The sequence below is a fragment of the Lepisma saccharinum genome, chromosome 1 (genome assembly GCF_977018435.1).
Source record: "Lepisma saccharinum chromosome 1, izLepSacc3.1, whole genome shotgun sequence".
NCBI lineage: Eukaryota > Metazoa > Arthropoda > Insecta > Zygentoma > Lepismatidae > Lepisma > Lepisma saccharinum.
Window position 1 is genome coordinate 141,522,841 of NC_139229.1, and position 18,512 is coordinate 141,541,352.

At 37.1% G+C, this 18,512-nt stretch overlaps 1 protein-coding gene across 1 annotated transcript in view; it reads right to left on the reverse strand.

Moving 5' to 3' along the window:
- The window catches only part of LOC145989211 (uncharacterized), a 36,276-nt gene extending 30,941 nt beyond the window's left edge, over positions 1–5,335 (reverse strand). Inside the window, exon 1 of the mRNA XM_083124525.1 lies at positions 5,322–5,335. The gene's annotated coding sequence lies outside the window, so the exon portion shown is untranslated. The remainder of the gene's footprint in view (positions 1–5,321) is intronic.
- Positions 5,336–18,512: the final 13,177 nt, after the last annotated feature.

Sequence of the window (18,512 nt, forward strand, 5' to 3'; positions counted from 1 at the left end):
GATAGACAGATAAACTCTAAAAGTTTAGCCGGCCCCCATGGCGGAGTGGTTAGCACATCGCGCTACGGCGCCAGGGGTCTCGGGTTCGAATCCTGGCCTGGGCATGGATGTTTGTTAATGTAAATTCATCAATTTCATCATATCATCACTTATCCCCATCTTCGCAAATTAGCCAAAAGTGGCACAAACAGCGAAGTAAAATAAAGCCAATCAATCAAAAAGTTTCATGTCCTGTATCAGTAGCTACACTTGTGTGTGTTCCTTTTGTCGCGCGGAGGATGTCAAGACGATCGTTTTTTTTCCCACGTTCGGGTCAGCATGTCGACATCCACAGACTCCATCACGTTGCTTATTATGGCTTTCAGTTCATATGTTCATAACTTTTGCCGCATAAAAATGTCTGTCATATATCCCCCAAGAAATATGACCCCCCCCCACCACGTAATTTGCCTCTATGTGGATCGTGGGAAGCAAGTTACGTGCGAAAATCTTACCACGCAGGGAAGAGACGAACTGGACCCCAATATCCTAAAACCATAATACTACGTATCTTAGTAGTGAGAGCGATAGACATCAGTAAATAATTATAAATTACAAGCAAATATTTCTTTTCAATTTCAAGTTTATTACAATCAGAGCAGTAACAAGCAACTACTAATAACAAGAATTCTAATATGAATAACATTTAGATAAATAACCTTGACTTGGCATGTAAATTGTGTGTTCCCCCTGTATATGTTGAATAGTTATAGGACGATCTTAATTTTACTTTCCAATATGGAACAATATCGGCCATAGAAAAAAAGCTATGGAAGTTTAATTTAAATAAATAACCCCCCATTTTAAGTAGGTTATTATTAGCCCTAATGACCAAACAGTAGACTAACGCGGATTAGGTAATTTATTAATTCATAGTTTAGTTACAATACTTAACTGCAGTAGAATTTTCCCCGGTGTGTTTGTAGCTTCGCTACCCGCGACCAAATGGTCGAGCGATTCTCTTTGCTCGGACACAAGGCCTGGAGATTACGTAGAGTCAGTCAGAACATGTGTTGTAGTGTTAGATGATAAAGGACATAAAACTTTTTGAGTTTATCTATCTATCATTGCCAGCAGTTTAATTGCATCTTCATTAGTTTCTGATTTATTAATACTTAAAATGTATCAGGCACTTTGTGTACATCCAGTATTAGCTTTTAGTAGCATATCTCCAGTGCCGGATCTACAAATCTTGCCTCCCACCGCAAAATATTACCATGGGCCCAATCTACCTACCTACCTTTACCTTTAGTGTGTGTGTGTGTGTGTGTGTGTGTGTGTGTGTGTGTGTGCTGTGTCGTACAAAGAGAGGGGCTCATGGGGCTGCAGCCTGTTCGAAATTTTGAAAAAAATCAAATGTTCAAATGAAAACAGTGAAGAACTCTGGAAAAACCAGACTGGTAAATGCAAATCCCGTTAAAATGATCTCCGATTGACATTTTTCAGAGTAGAAAATTGAAAATGTACGAAATATCTATCTTATTATGCATACCGTTCCCCTAGAAAGAAGCTACGTACTACCCACCTTTGCAATTCCAGCTCCTTAAGGAACATAAATACTACATACGCCAGTGTGTGTGTTCGAATTTTATATATATATGTGTGTGTGTGTGTGTTTATACATATATACCATTGTAGAACAACACATAAATTTCCGCCCTTTTAAATGGGATGTTTAGATAAAACATTTCCTTTTTTAAAAAAATTATGGTTATTTGAAAGACCTGTTTTAAAAACAACAACTATGAAACATGTAAAGCTCTGGACTTTGTTCTGGGCTCATTTGTAATTCAATGGAACGGAAAGTCTGAAGTTTGTAATGTGAAAGTCGCGAACAAACATACAACTATTCATTTTAATACAGAGTGGGATTTGGAGGGATGATGGGGGGGGGGGGGTCCCACCCTCTGTGTTGAATTGGCCGCGGTGGCTCAGTCGGTAACGCGTCTGACTACCATGCTCAAGGTCCCGGGTTCGATCCCCGGCCGGTTCAAATTGGGAACTTTTGTAACGTTGGAAACGGCCCCGGCGCCCACCCAGTGTCGAATGACATGGGTACCTGGGGGAAACCCTGGGGGGTAAAGGCGGTCAGGGGCGTGATGCTGATCACATCATCCCCACTCACGACTGGATCAAGAAAGTGTGGGGCGTTACCTCCACACCCCCTATACGCCTTCATGGCGTGGTGCTAAGCACAGGGGAGCACTTTACCTTTTTTCACCTCTGTCTTGAACCATCCAAACCTCTGTTTATGAATGACACATCCCAACCAGGAATAATTACGTATTTCGGACTCACTGGATATGTAAACTCTGTTATTAAATATGTCATACTTATAGAGTTTCAGTTCAGTTCAGTTAATTTTATAGCCCCATATCTGAATATAAAATTATTGTTAAGCAATTTATGGCAGATAGGATCAAATCTCTTTTAGATTCGTTTTTTCTCAGACTTCTAGTTCCACAAGCACTCTTTCTTCGAATACTAAAACTGCCATGTTTTCTATGTACAATGTATGTTGGGTTGCTTCGTCCTTTAAGTGCTTGTTGAAAGCTATGATGTTTTGTTGTGTCTTTTAAAAGAAATAGTGGTGATGGTTCCCGATCGACTTGCGAGAGGTTCCAGTTTAAAAGACTGCTAGCAGATTTGATTGATTGAATGATTTCGTTTATTTTGTTTCGCTTTTCTCTGTCACTTTGGGATAACCTCGAAGATGAGAATAGGTGATGATACGATGAAATTGTTCAAGGGACTCTCTCAAAGAACACCCATGCCTAGGCCTGAATTCGAATCCGGGACCACCGGCTTCATAGCGTGCTGTGCGTAAACGATTTGACAAAGCAGTTATTTACAATGGAATGGGCTGCACGTTAGTGATTTTACGACGCTCTACAAGCACTTGAATAATTTGCTTTACTTCTTTCTTCTGCCAGTTATAGAGATGATGATGAATGATGATAAAATGAGAATAGCGAAGGACAATCACACACCCACAGAGGCCTCACCCCGCTCTACAAGTGCAGAAAGTAATAGCATTGCAAGTTTTAAACCGAATTTTTTCAGTTCTTGGAGCAAAGCAAGAAATTGACATGGCTAGAAAAAACTCTTGAAACATTTAAACAATTGATTTACCATGGAGGATGGTAGTTCAGGAGTTATAGGCATACTATACGTTCGGAAGATTTTTTTTTAATCTTTGGTGAGTAATATGAATAGTCGGTTTGAGAACTTAGGTTTTTTTCCGGATGTAGTATTCAGTGCAGATACATGGCCTTCTAAATACTTATAAACCTGTTTTTCCTTTCAATAAATGGACCTCCAGTGCATTTCTTCGACGCAGAAAAGTTTTTTTTTTAAAAAAATGGATCAAGTCTAAGCATCTCAGTGCCTTGACAAAGCAAACTCGAACCTACAAGAACAGCCACAATCAGACGTCGCTGATATATATATATATATATATATATATATATATATATATATAAAATTTTCTTATAATTTGGTTTTACATTTTAATTTCGAAGAATGTTGATTTCTGTTCAATTCAATATCAAAATTAAAATTGATGCATGCAATTAACATTCAATTATAAGCATATTTAGTATGTACATACGTAAAAAAGTGTATGCAAGGTTGAAATTAATGGAAACCTGTGTTTCTGGGAAGCTATTGTCAAATGTCTACAGGTTTATTGAGATAGTAAACCCAAGTCCATCACTCCCTGTGAAGAATTCAAAGATCCCAACCTTTCTTAATGTCTAGGAAACATCGCTGCTCCATTTCAACTAGGAATGTTATCGAGATGAGACGAGTCAAGGCTCTGTGTGATGAGGTCGTTCTCGTTATTGTACGTGCTTGTTCTTGTCTCGGTCTATACTCAGAAGTTGTAACAAACCCGTCTCGTTACAAATTGTACGAGTTCAACCTCTATTTGAATGACCTTTCTTATAATCTAATGTATTGAGAATTGTATAAGGTTAAAACGAGTTACACCTCTATTTGAATGACCTTTCTTATAATCTAATGTATTAAATGATGAATATACTTTTTATAGTTTGTGTTTCCTCCACTATATATTGGGATGTTTATTCGATCGGTCTGCATGTCAGAAGAAGTAAAGAAAATTGGCAACACTAGGCATTATATCGACCTATGGGTAACAATAAAAAGTGGAAATATATTTTGCGAGGAAAATGTTTTAGTGAAAGATATACTATTTCATAAACATTAGTTATATCGATTTGGCTTTGTAGGAATCTATACGAATGCTACAAAAAAGTGTGGCATGAAATCGGATTCAAAAACTTATTATTTATGATGTAAATTATCCTCATAAGCAAGTCATTAGTAATCTGTAACCAATAAACGTGGGATATGCCAATGTCCCGATTGGCACGCAGATATCGCGGTTACATAGTAAATGCAGCTTCAGCTTCCTTAAAACTTGCCTGGCAACAGCAACTTCTCCACCCTAAAAAATTACATCAAATTTGTCTCCTGATGCATGTAAACATCTGCAGAAAAAAACAATTTATTTATTGAAATTGAATGTTTTTCAGTACAGCAGAAGCCATTTTAAATCGGAAAGAAACTGTCGCTGAACTGCAGGAAAACAAGTCAAACCTGTCTTGTAACAAAATGTTCGAAATGCGTCTATTGACATAATTTTTTTCTCTGTTCTATCGGGTAAGTTACGTTGCGTTAATGTAATGAGTACATTTATTAAGGCACAAATATCGTTAATACACTAATATTGTAAAAAAATATTGTAAAAATGTAAAAATTGCAAAATAATGTAAAAATGATTCACGCTCATTAAGTATTAAATAAAAATACCAATATGATTTTGAAGATGACATTTAATTAATCAATACTGAGAATATTATTTTATCTCGAAATGCAACTCTAATGCTGGTTCAAACGTCAAACATGCAATTTCTCTATTTTGAGCTTTTCCGATTTCAAAACGGGCAACTACACTTCTCCCCGTACCCTTCCTGAATATACTGGAAGTCACTTAAAAACTCAAACATAAGAATTAAACCTCTCATAAATAATTTATGTTTTGATCTGACCCAATTTCTAAGTTTGGGCTTACGTTTCAGTAAATAAAGCTTTTATGTAAATAATTTATATCGGCAAATAACACACGGATCTGTGAAGATTCAAAGTTCATCAATGTCTTATGGATAATAAAAGATGTCAACATTTAATGTGTGTTCTCTGCAAATACCTCTTTTGCTGAGAGAGTTCATTTGTTCAAAAATTAATTTAATTCCGCCTACCTCTAGCAATGAGTATCCCATAAGCAGTGACACTGATGTAAGTCAGCAGAAGCAAATATTAGTTTTCAAATTTACTGACACTCGGTAAACAGTGTTTGGGCATGTTTAATGTTCACAGTTTGCTCACTACTCTATCCTAAAGTTGTCGATGGCATAACGTTAGTTTTCTTTGTACTAATTGGATGCGTCAGGCGAATTTTCGAGCTTTTGCGTCATTTTCTGAACAAAGGTATGATTCTGAATCAATTACATATCATCCATTTGCACGGAGCTTCACGATAGTGGTTAAAATTTATTGCACACAACGGTTGAGCATCGTATCACAGACACAAAACGTTATTTTGTGAGAAAAATTACTATTGCAGTCCCGTTCGTATTGTGTGAGTAAGTGTTACGGTTTGGCCGCAAGAGGATGTGTGTATGAGGAATGGAATTAATTACGCTCATTGCCCTTTACCAATATTTAATAGAATCCGCACAAGCAAGGGGGAGGGGAGATCACGCACGAGCCAGCAAGATATCTAAACACGGATAATGATAAACCCAAACTGTCACCACTGTACCTGGTTCCCTTCGTGGTTCCTCGGCTGAGTCACGACGTGGCACTGTATCGGTCCATCGAAGGTGTCCTCAGTGGGTTCGCCCAAACCTTTAGACGGACCGACTTAATACTGTCACTCGCAACACCCTTCGCGCTTCGCCCTCTCGATCAAGACTCCTCCGGCGACCTCTCGTAACCCGGCGACTGCTGGCGTTTCTAATTACACAGCATTTTATTTCCGGCTCGTGACACAAGTCAGTATAGGTACTCTGGCAGTAATTGGGTCTTATTTATTTATTTAATTTTTCCTACAGCCTGTGGTAAGATCATAAATTTATCCAAATTTGTCAAGGTTAACAATAAATAGTTTCACATTTTACATGAAAGGAGCACATAGAAAGTTAAAATGATGGAACACTGATTCTGGCCAGAATTTGCTACCTCAAAACAACAAATGTAAGACACAGGCAGATATTAGCATTAATTGTTTGGCTAGGCCATTTTCAAGAATCTAATAAAAGAAGGGACACATCTCCCAACTTATTTATCTTCTTTAATATCTGAACCAGATATAACAATTGTAATTAAAATTTTTAGATTTTTTCATGATATTAATGTAGACATATAAAAACTATACATATTCAAAATTTGTAATTTGATGTAAAAATATCCTGTATGACTTATTTTAGGACACTTTGCGTAGAGCTGGTATAACAGCTAAATCCAAAAAAGAATGAATAAATTAATGAATGAATGCTAGGTCATTATTGAGAATTATGGTCTTCAATTATTATTGTTCATGGACACTGAACATCTGAAAGCGGATGCATGTCAGCAAATTTTGTAAATGGATGTATTATGGGTAGTTTGCTTGGAAGTAAATTGTATATTTGTGATCCTTTCCTACATGTGATGTCTTTCCTCTAGGCAAGCCGGGAATAAAAATGGAGAATTTCGCATAAACCAACTTATAAATGATATTAAATTAAGTGGATACCTGATGTGAAGCGTAAGATGCACGATCAGAAAACCTGAATGTTGCACTGAAAACTGCAGAGAACAATGCATTATTTTTTAAGAGTTTACAACACATGACTTATGTATGAACAGTGAAAGGTATTTTTATACTCCAATAGGAATTTAGTTATTAATATAAATAAACAAGACAGAAGAACACATGTTAGTCTGATGAACTTAAATTGTAAACTAAAATAAAATATCTAAGATTTTAGGAAAAGAAACACAAATTACAAACTCTGAATATCTATTGCTCTCATCTAAGAAGGAGAGGCTACGACTTGGGACGGGACTTTGTATTGTGGTGGGGTACCCTGTAGTTTTTTGTTTATTATTATTATTATTAAATTAAAGGAATACACGTACTCGGTAGTATACCCCGTTTTTCACATTTTCCTCAGTTGTCACACGTCAATTTTTTCTATACGCGTATTCTCTTTATTCTCATTGGGACAAACAAACATCCATGATATTGATAATATCGCACGCTAGCCAGCAATTTCCGAGGAAAAGTTTCATACCCAGTTTAGGGACAAGTGGTTGGGATCCCACTTTAAATTGTAGGTCTAGAGCGGTATTATCTTCCTTACTGTGCATAAAGTGGACTTAAAAAGAAGATAAAAATCCGAGGAATAGGGCTTGAGGGTTTCAATGCTTTCGAAATGCTTTGATGAGGCGAAGCTCTTGTCTGACTTTCAAATGGGCAGGTGGCCCCGTGGTAGCGAATAAGTTTCACATTCCAAAGTTTTTGGGTTCGATTCCCTTTCCATTGCCCTATTTTTTTTAAATAACTCGAGCAACTAATTATTTCATTTTATTTAATAATTTACTGAAATATAGGTGAAATACATTTTTACCTTATTTTTGGGTGGAAATCCTTATTTTACTGTTTTCAATTTTATTTATCAAAATGATTTTTTAATATAGTTTTTAATATTTCTCATCATTTTACAAACATTTGCATATTAAATTGTCCACGTGTTTTACTCAACAAAATGTTATGCCTGGCGAAAAGTATACATTTCTTTCGAGAAAATGATCCAGAAATAAATATAACACTATTCACAAGTAATTATCGTAAAAGTTTGAAAAATAAAATTCAATTCAAAATTCAACAATTCACACAGCAAATAAAATAAGAATGTTCGCAATAAATGAAATGAAATAAATACTTGCTCGAGTTAAGAAAAAAATTGGAAACAATCAAACGGTAATCGAACCCAGTATCTTCTGCGTGTCAAACTAACACGCTACCACCCCACCACGCCTTCTGACAGCGGGACAATATAATCGTCTCGTGAGTAACGGTTGCTAAGTTTTTAATCTTTGAAGTGCTTTTTTCTTGGAAATGACTGGCTAATGTAAGTAGTAGAATCCATCCGAGATTAGACCTAACAATAGACCTTTTTAATTGACATTAATGGCTTTTTTTATTCCTTATCGAGGGGTGACGCTATTGTTAATTAATCAAGCGCCACGTGTCGGGGGTGGTGGAGGAGATGAGTCATGGGTGCCTTATGCACACGTGGGAGTTTGGAATGAATGGTTTTCCATTAATGTACAAAAGGCACTATTAAGGAGTTCGTTTTTTACCCTAACCTAACACTATTGTTGTACTTTATATATGTGTTTCAGCCGGATATGAGTCACGGATGATTTATACAGACGTGGAGCTTGGTTTTAAGGGTTTTCCATTAGTGCATAATAGATACTATTATGGTACCCGGTTCCGCCCTATTCTAACCCAAGGAACTCAGTTCCAGCCTATTCTAAGCCAGTTTATGCTTTTCTTATACCCGTTACGCCCGGATATGAGTCAAGGCAGATTCAGGCACTCGTGGGAACTTGAAGTTAATGCCTTTTCAGGACACGTTTTTCGCTATTCTAATCCAATTTTTGGCTATTTATGCGTGGTTTGCAGACGCCGTTGACGTCACGAGCGGCCATTTTGGCGTCGGTGGTGAGTCATATTTGGTATAATTGAGGAGCTCGAAGGGTCCTGGGTAGAGGCTAGAAAATATTAACCAATGAGAGAAGGTTTTTAATAAATGAATCAACCAATCAGAGAAGAGCAATAAAAATAATATTCATATTGACGGGTCTTTTGTCTAACAATCTATAAATAACGAACGGAAGACGAAGCGGTCTAAGAGTGTTCTCAAGGATTTCGCTTGTAAGACGTGCTGATTTTTTAGCGTGACTGAGTTGTTACAGTGCAACTAAAGGCTTTTTTAACTTGGTAAGTATCTTTTTTCGCGTACTATTCTTTATTTCAAGTTGTTTTTTTAGCTGCCATGGAAAGTTTAAGCGTTTAACATTATTTTTGAAAATATTATACAAAGAATACTAGAAAATAACACTAACAATATGTATCGTTATTTTTCCAGGTTCTGTCACTTTCTCTCTCTGAATTCTACGTACGTACGAAGCAGTAGCGTACGCAGGATTTCATCAAGGGGGGGGGGTTATATCTAAAACTTTCTCCAAATTCACATTACCATTGTTTTATTATACTTTAATTAAATCATAATACTCATAATTAATTAATAATACTTATAATTAATTAATTAGTTGAATTACTACTAATAATACTACTAATACCACTACTACTATTAAGTAGTAGAGATCTACATAAATATAGTATTTATGAAAGCAATAAAACGAAATTAATTTCTAGTAATTCGATTTTTAACAAATTCTAGAGCATTTTTTCTTTCTTACGAAATAATTGTCTACCTAACGAGATGAGACATTTTAAGTGTGAAGAAAATCCATAAAAACAAGAAAATATATTAAAAGAAATTGAAATAATGAAATTACGGAACTCATCCAAGAAGCTGCGGGGGTCTTGTCAGTAGGGCATCTGACAACCATGCAGGAGATCCGGATTCGATTCCGGGATTTGGTTGTAATTTTTCCGGCTTTGTCGCCGCATAAATATCCCCGATAATTCACATCTGGATTGTCTCACTGTTATTACCAACAAAACATTTTACAATAATTAAGCTTATTGTAGTTTGAATTCAGAAAATCAAACGTGCCGCGGGAAGGTGGACTGGTGACTGAGTTATTCTTGTCGGCCTAGCCTTTGTCTATACATTAGCCGCTTTCAACGAACCAAGAACTTTCTTTAGTTAATGCTCATTGTTCACACAAAAAAATAAATGATCATTGAACATTGTTGCAGCAGAGATACAAAACAACTTTTTTCTCTTTAAAATCATAGTTGCCCTTATACATTATTTTCAAGGCATTCACTCTAAGACGCGTGTTTGGAATGCTGTCCTTTTCTCCGTGCTGCATGGGAATAATAATTCAAATTATGTTATTATTATTATTATTATTATTATTAGTAGTAGTAGTAGTAGTACTGTCGCAGGTCCTTGACAGTGATAAATTGGTCATTTTTATTTTTTCCACAGCATTTTTCATAATATTTCAAAAGCTCAAGGGGGGGTTTAAACCCCGTAACACCCCCTTGCGTACGCCACTGGTACGAAGAATGGCTTCAAGCTCCAGGTCCAACATCAGTGCGATGAGTACTGCCGAATCCATTTTAACCCATTTTACCCAGGGATTTTACACTTCTCCAGATTATATTATTAACGCATATTACAACTTTTGCGAGAGGGTGGTTATTTACAATGATTACCCATATTCTGATCCGACCTTGTTTTGTGAGACTGCTCACAACATACTGAATCAAATTGGCGCGGGCGAACCTCTTTTTTCAGTGGCTGTTGAAAGGAACAGATATTTCAGGCACTTTGCCATGCTAGGCCGGGAGGTTTCCTTTGATATCCCCACGCAGGTAGTCGGGGACCCCCAATCTTTTGTCAGCTCGATGTTCCAGTTCCTGATGAGAAGGGTTTTTTATGATGTTGTATCGGAGAGTCAAGTTGGGATGATTATTTCTGCGGGAGGTAACGACAGGGATATCTATATTCCTTGGCGTCGCCTTTCAGCGTTAAATGCGGACATTATCCAGCATTATGTTGCCAAAGTGCTCAATAGCGACGAGTCCTCTTTTGTGGGGAATACCATTAAATGCACAGCGCATATTGTGTGACCGCGGCGCGGAAGAAGGAAGAGCAAAGTCCCTCTCTACAGAAAGTAAATTTATGTATATATATTTTTTTAATTTTGAATGTATGTTGGTTGACGGGGAAGATGCACAGAAACATGAAGTGAATCTGGCTGTTGCCAAGCAGGCTTGTCACGCGTGTAAAGACTCGGAAGCAGATTTCTGCGAAACGTGCGGCCCTCGTATGCATATTTTCCCCAACATTGCAGAATTTATGCATTATATTCAAGCACCCAGGGAAGGATTTGAGAAAATTGTGTGCATTGCACATAATGCGGGACGTTACGATTCTCATTTTGTACTGAATTATTTGATCATTAAAGAAAATATTATGCCTTCAGTAATTATGAGAGGCCGTAACATTATTGAAATGAGCGTGGGCAAGAAAATCATTTTCCATGATTCATTAAATTTCATGTTAATGAAATTAAAAGACTTGCCTACAAGTCTGGGTCTCTGAGATGAACTGTGTAAAGGCTACTTTCCCTATCTTTTCTCTACACCTGAGAACCAATATTACGTGGGACCCTACCCTGATATTTCTTTTTATGATGTGAACGCCAAGTCCACTAAAGAACGGGAGGAAATTCGCAAGTGGCATGAAGAAACTGTTCAGGCTGGGAAAATATTTGATTTCCAACAAGAGTTGCGACAGTATTGTATTAGTGATGTTGAAATCCTTGTAGCTGCGTGTATTAAATTTTCAAATTTAATTGAAAAATTGTCGGGAATTCAGTGCTTTCTGAGATGTGCCACACTTGCATCTTTAGCCTCATTGATATTCAGGGCTACATTTCTAAAAGGAAACACGCTTATCAAGATACCACAGATGCGATTCCGGGACCAGGATACTTATTCATTAATTTCGTTGAAATGGCTGAAATGGTTAGATTATACCAACAATATCACATTGAGGCATGCTGGCAATCTCGAGAAAGCGAAAGTAGGCCGTTATAATCTGGACGGGCTTCATGAAGAGAAGAGACTAAAACTGTGTACAGTTTTGTTGGCTGTTATTTTCACGCGTTGCTGGAGCAAATGGGGTACACGGTAATTGAAAAGTGGGAATGTGAGTTCCATAACGAAATCAAAACCAATCCGGAACTACGCAAATTTATTGGTGAGAACTGCTACTCACTTGACTCATCGCTTATCCCCAAACAAGCTTTCAATGGCGGTCGTACAGAACTTTTCAGGGCTCTATACGAACGCCAAGATGGCGAGAATTCATTTATGAAACTTTTAGACGTTGTTTCCCTGTACCCGGCCATGATGAACCAGCGAAATATGCCTACAGGCAAACCTGTGATTTACACTTCAGAGTTTTCCCCACTGGAGAACATATTCAGGGTAGTAAAGTGCGATGTTCTCCCGCCTAAAGATTTATACTTACCTGTGTTTGGCATGGCGTGCAATAGCAAGTTAATGTTTGCTCTCTGCCGTGCATGTGCCCAAAGTGAGAATCAGGAAGAGTGCTCACACACCGAAAAACAAAGATACTTACATGGCACCTGGGTATCAGAAGAACTCAAGTTGGCTGTAGAGAAAGGGTACAAAATACTAAAAATTTATGAAGTATGGGATTTTCCTTCAGCACAAGAATCAGATAATGTGTTCAGAGAATGCGTACATACTTTCCTTAGACTGAAACAACAGTCCTCAGGATATTCTTCCACTTGTAGTACAGAACATGACAAAGACAAGTATATTCGAGGTTATTTCGAACATGAGGGTATTCAACTTGTCAAGGAAGAAATTGGATACAATGCTGGGCTGCGTTACATATCTAAAATACTCCATAACTCGATTTTTGGTAAAGTTTCAGAATCCGCCTAAAAACTAAGTCAGTTTTTGTCAATACAGAAAAGAAATTCCATGATGTTGAATTCAATCCACAATTTGAGATTAAAAATGTAGTCCTTATTTCTGAAAAATGCTTGCTAGTAAACTTTGTAGACCTGGAAACGGCCAATTCGCCGCTAGTACTCTCCAATGTCCTTGTCTCAGCATCTATCACTGCTTATGGAAGAATGCATTTATATTCATTCATGGACCAAGTAAAAGAATCTATCCATTATGTGGACACTGACTCTGTAGACTATGTTGAATAGCAGGGTGAAACGCTGTTACCTACAGATTCCTTTCTCGGTGAACTGACCGATGAGATTAAAGACCCGTATGAAATCTCATGTTTTCTTGGTGGTTGCCCCAAGAATTATGCATATAAAATGGAAAACCAATATGATGCAAACAATGAGAAACATGTCATTAAAGTGCGAGGTATTACCATGAACTACAGGACGCAATTGCAAATTAACTTTGACTATTTCAAGCCACTTGTTTAAGGAGAAATTGAAAAGAGAGTGGTTGAATACCCTCGAAAAATTAAACGTAAAGCTAATTTCCAGATAATCTCGGAAAAGGAACAAAAAACTCACCATGCAGTTCACACGAAACGCCGACAATTGGAGAACTATGTCTCCTTACCGTACGGGATGTAAACAAAATATACTCTACCTTATATATTTAGGAAACTTAACCTGCTTCTAAATAACAAAGAAACTCTAAAATAACCAACTTTTCCTATGTATTGAGCATAATCTGTTCTGTATATCTTTATTCTTTCACCATCCATTGAAACTGAATTCACGGGGGTCTTATCGTGACGTATATTTTGATTATAGCAAATATCCCTTCAGTTGAGTGAGGGGAACCCACAAAGTCGGATCACAATATGAGAGCAGTTATCGATTTTATAGGATTTCGAGATAATCATGGAAAATATATTCCAAAAGAAATAGCTGTTGTGGATCCAGATTCTAATTGTTTGCAATCGTGGGTATTTAAACCACCGTGCGCATGGGAAGATCTCGATATCAGAATACAAAATGAAAATTTATGGGAAACTCAAAATGTGTACGGCCTCTCTTGGCAAGCTGGAGAAGTGAATTTTTCCAATATGTCCACTATTTTATCCCGCTGTACCGAAAATGCCCCAGCCATTTATTCCTTTGGCTTAGAAAAGTGCAATTTCCTTTCTACCTTACTTCAACGCACTGTGATTAACTTGGAGCAGCTTGGATGTTCTTAATCAGCTCTACTAAGTTTCCCTGCCTATACCTGCTGTGAGAAGAACCACCGCCTGAGAAAAATAGCTTGTGCTCTGAGAAACACTCACCTGTACGGTCAGTTTCTACGCCACTACAGTTTCATTCAGCACGTTGTTCCTGTTTGTGCATCAACCCAAGACGAGAACAACTCGACATCAGACTACAACGAAGGCAGCTTCTCTTCGTCAGACGAGAACTTATATTCATTGCATTCGGCTGCAAAATGGATACCATAAGCATTGCCATGACAGTGTTCTATGTGAAAATTTTTGTTGGTCTGGTACAGACAATACGTTACCGAAAAACATAAAGTTTCAATACAAACAGAGATTCTGGGGCCTGGAATACATTGTACTGCAGTGTACATTGATTCGAATTATCACGGAACACAGTTTTGGTGAAAACTCAAGTGGTTTTTAAACTGTACTCTAAGTGTATAACCAGAATAATTATTCCTTGGCCAAAGTGTAGCAGGAACTGATACACAATATCTTTGCGAAAGATTTGAAAAAGAATGGTCGTAGAGTGAGAAAAAATTTACAAATGTGTTTTTCTTGACTTTTTTCACAGTGTGGATGCTGTGAGAGTCTAATCAATGAGCAGTGCCTCATAGAAGCTGTGGCTCGGACAATAGTGTTTCACTATCCTTACCCTACTTGTGTGGAATGCGAGCATGGAGAAAAAGAAGAAAGCAATCATAGATGCCTTAATCTCGCGTGCATAAAGAAAGAAAAAAATGAAGCAGTTGATCAATAAATACAAAGGACGTGTCCGGAGCCTATTTCAAACCAGTCACAACAGAATAGTTGTGAGAAATAAACGAGCGTTTGAAACAAAAATAGACAGTCTGGATATTACTCTTGTTATGCAATTATATACCAAATGCTATCTGATCTTCAGGTCAGCTTTGCATATACATGCAACGATCTGTGGCAAGGAAAGAAATCAAGGACTGAGCAAAAAGGTGTAAGGCACATAAATAAATTTGTCATCAATCATGATACAGACATTACGAACAAGGGAGTTGTACGGTAATCCAGTACGCCACTGTTCGTTTAAATATAATGAAGTCCCGTCAAAAAAGTTTCACTTTTTGGGGCAGGGACCTATCTATATACCAGATTCTACTTGTGCAATAGATTTGCACCCTGCTCACATTCATGATTGTTCTTTAGAGGACGAGTTCTGGGAGGCAATTTGCAACAATCAATCCAAAAACTAGCAAAAAAAGAGGAGCTTTTTCTCAAACAATAATGTAATGTTTACAAATGTATATTTGAGATAAAAAAGCGTTAGTATAACGCTACTTTGTAGTAGAATAGTATTCTCTTATATGTAACAATTGAAAAAGCTTTTTGTATTACATACTTTGTAGTAGACTAGTTTGTGAAAATAAAAATTTCGTGTGTAGAAAGAATTTATTTCATTTAAAAAAATGATATCGAGTTACTAAAAGAGGTATTTAAAAAATAAATAAACCACCACAATACCAATTACAATACTCATTGGCAAGGATGTCATCTTTGGATAGAACGCTCTTCTCACAACCCTCCAAAGTAACAATTTGGTATCAGATTACAAGAGGGAGCAGCTTTACACCCCCAAGCATCATAAAGTACCTTATAAAAAAATCCAGCTTTCATTTTACCCGATAACTTTGCTATTCAGTCGCTTCGTAGCCCTTCCGGATACATAACTTATTGTTTCCTATTTATAGAATGTGCGATATGTGGCATGTCTCTTTCCAGTAAAACTATCTATATTCGGTATTTCTATTTCACACTATCTTCTATTTCACAGAAGTCTCGACTATCAAAAATATTGGCGACACGCGCTAACCACTACAAATTTAAGCACCATTCAAAACTCATAATAGAGTCAGGGCGTAATGCCCTTTATATGAGAGAAAAAAACCTTTTAGCAATGGCCCCGAGAACTAACAATGGAGGCTCACCCCACGGGCGAGCGACTGGTGGGAAAATTTCCCCCTCGGTAAGGGTTTGGCAGTGTTTCTTTGCTCCCCGCAAAACGTTTGCCCCACACTTGTTCAGGGGATTTTGCGAACCGTGTCTTCTATGCTTTTGGAGTAATGATTATTAATAACAAACTTTTATTTTTCGTTCATACACATAAAACTTGTATGCTATTCATCACTTGGATATTTCTTAACATAACCTTTTCACGTGTAGACCGCGTGCCCGGATAACTTAGTTGGTATGGCCATTAGGGTTTTAACCTATCGGTGCAGGGTTCGAGTCCCTGTCTGGGCTGTTACAATTTTTAAAATTTTGTCATCGGTCTTTTGCAAAAGCTATTTACATAGCATAATCTGCTTTTGTAATTCTCAAAAGATTCCTCTTAGCCCCTGATATAGTATAAATCGAAGTCTAGTTAGTGTTGGGGTGTAAGTGCTTCTGGTACAGCGTCTCTCAAAAGTTTTAGGACAACGACATTTTAAACTAGGCAACCCAATTTACACAAGGCGTTGGTGGGTTGCGTGTAGAGTTAGGCTCAATTTCAGGGTTGCCACATGCACAATAGATATTTATAAAATACGCGAGAAAATAAAAACAATTATTATTGTATAAAATTATTAAAAATATCACTATTATATCGCAATTGACAAAATTTATTCTGAAAGAAAAAAAATAGGTTTTCTGGTATTTCATCGCTGATGAGTCTACAGAAAGGAAAAGAGGTGAGAGAAAACGAGAGGTGACAAAGGAGAGCAGAAAGAGAAAGCGAAAAGAGAAGAGGAAAAGTAGAGGAGAGAAGAAAGAGAGGAGAGAAGAGGAGATTGGAAGAAGATTCTAGGAGAGATGAGGAAAATGGAGCAAAGAAGAGAAAAGAGGAGGAAAACGAGATGAGAGAAGAGGAGACGAGAAGAGGGGAGTGGAGAGTATAGTAATGGAGAGAAAAAGAGAAGAATGAAAAGAAGAGGAGAAGAGTGAAGTGGAGTCGGAAATCTAAGACAGGAAAGGAGATACGAGGAGTGGGGATGAGTGGGATGCAAGAAAAGTAGGGAAGACGATATGAGATAAAAGCAGAGCAGAAGGAGGGGAGAGAAGAAGGAGAAGAGAAGAACAGAACAGAAGGGACTGAAGAGAAGAGGTAGTTTCAGAAAATATCGTCTCAGCGTCAAGAATTGATGTATTGGTTAAATTATCGACATGAAACATTCAATAACATTTTGAAATGTATTGGAGAATGTATTAGATCGGTTCGAAATGCCTTTTGGGTTCTTTCAGAGCAAGATAAAATCTTACATGTAAGATCTTTGATTTTACCTGCGATTATACCACTAAAAACATGAATGTAATTTTAATATTTATAAGAATTCTCCAATTTTTGTCCACTTCTCCGTTGAAATGGAGATTTTGTAATTTAATATTTCCCCTTCCCCCATCGTTAATTCCAAACTGAATCATTCCGTTTCACACGGACAATGAACACAATGGGATAGGTCTAAAACTTACGAAAATTTTCTTCCACTGGAAGGGTTTGAACCTACGACCATTAGATTGACAGTCCTGAACGGTAAACACTACCCCACAAGCCTTCGCTCCTGAAAGTAAGTAGAAGGAGCTGACCAATGTGAAATGTAGATGCAACTCTCCTCCTACATGTAATGTGCAAACAATACTTGTTTGTAACAAAGAAAACGAAGGTAGTACGACTCGGCGAAAACATTTAATGGAGAATTGCACATGATGAGAACTTTTCATTCGATATTTGCGGAGGTATCCTTCCATTGAACTCGAGTGGGAAAAGGGGTAAAATTAGTATGTAATGAATTGCCACAAATATAAATAGTTATTTCATTAATATTTGTCAATGTCTTTGAAGCAGTACACAATTATCGTTAGAGTATCATAATTCACGATCTTATACATGAAAATATCCTTTTGAACGTGTGTCAATTCATTTATTTGTTTATTTTTTTTTATAAATTCCATATGCAGAACAATGTAGCCACTATACACTGCTATTACAAATAATGTTACCATGCTTTTGTTTCTAATAAAAGGAGAATTAAAAAAAAAAGAATACCTAGTATGGAGGATCGAACCTGGGATCTCTAGCAGTCCAACCGAGAACTCTAACCAGTACACCACGCCCTTTCCTTCGATTGAAACAACAATTTTTAAATATTCTGTCCCTCCAATATTGTAAATGTCGTTGGGTATACATGTAGTTGAACTTTTACTTTAATTTTGTATTGCTTTCTTGTAGTATAGCAGATATCTTCGAGAAATTATTTTCGAAGTGATGAAGAAAAACGAGAATTTTGGTACGTAGTTGTGAAAATGCGAGTTATTTCTTCAAATTTGTTATTGTGATTAGACATTATTAATGGCAAATATCTAGAGGCTTGAACATTGCAGGACGATATTATTTTCCTGTGATACTACAACAGACGAAATTCTTGTTTACTGACG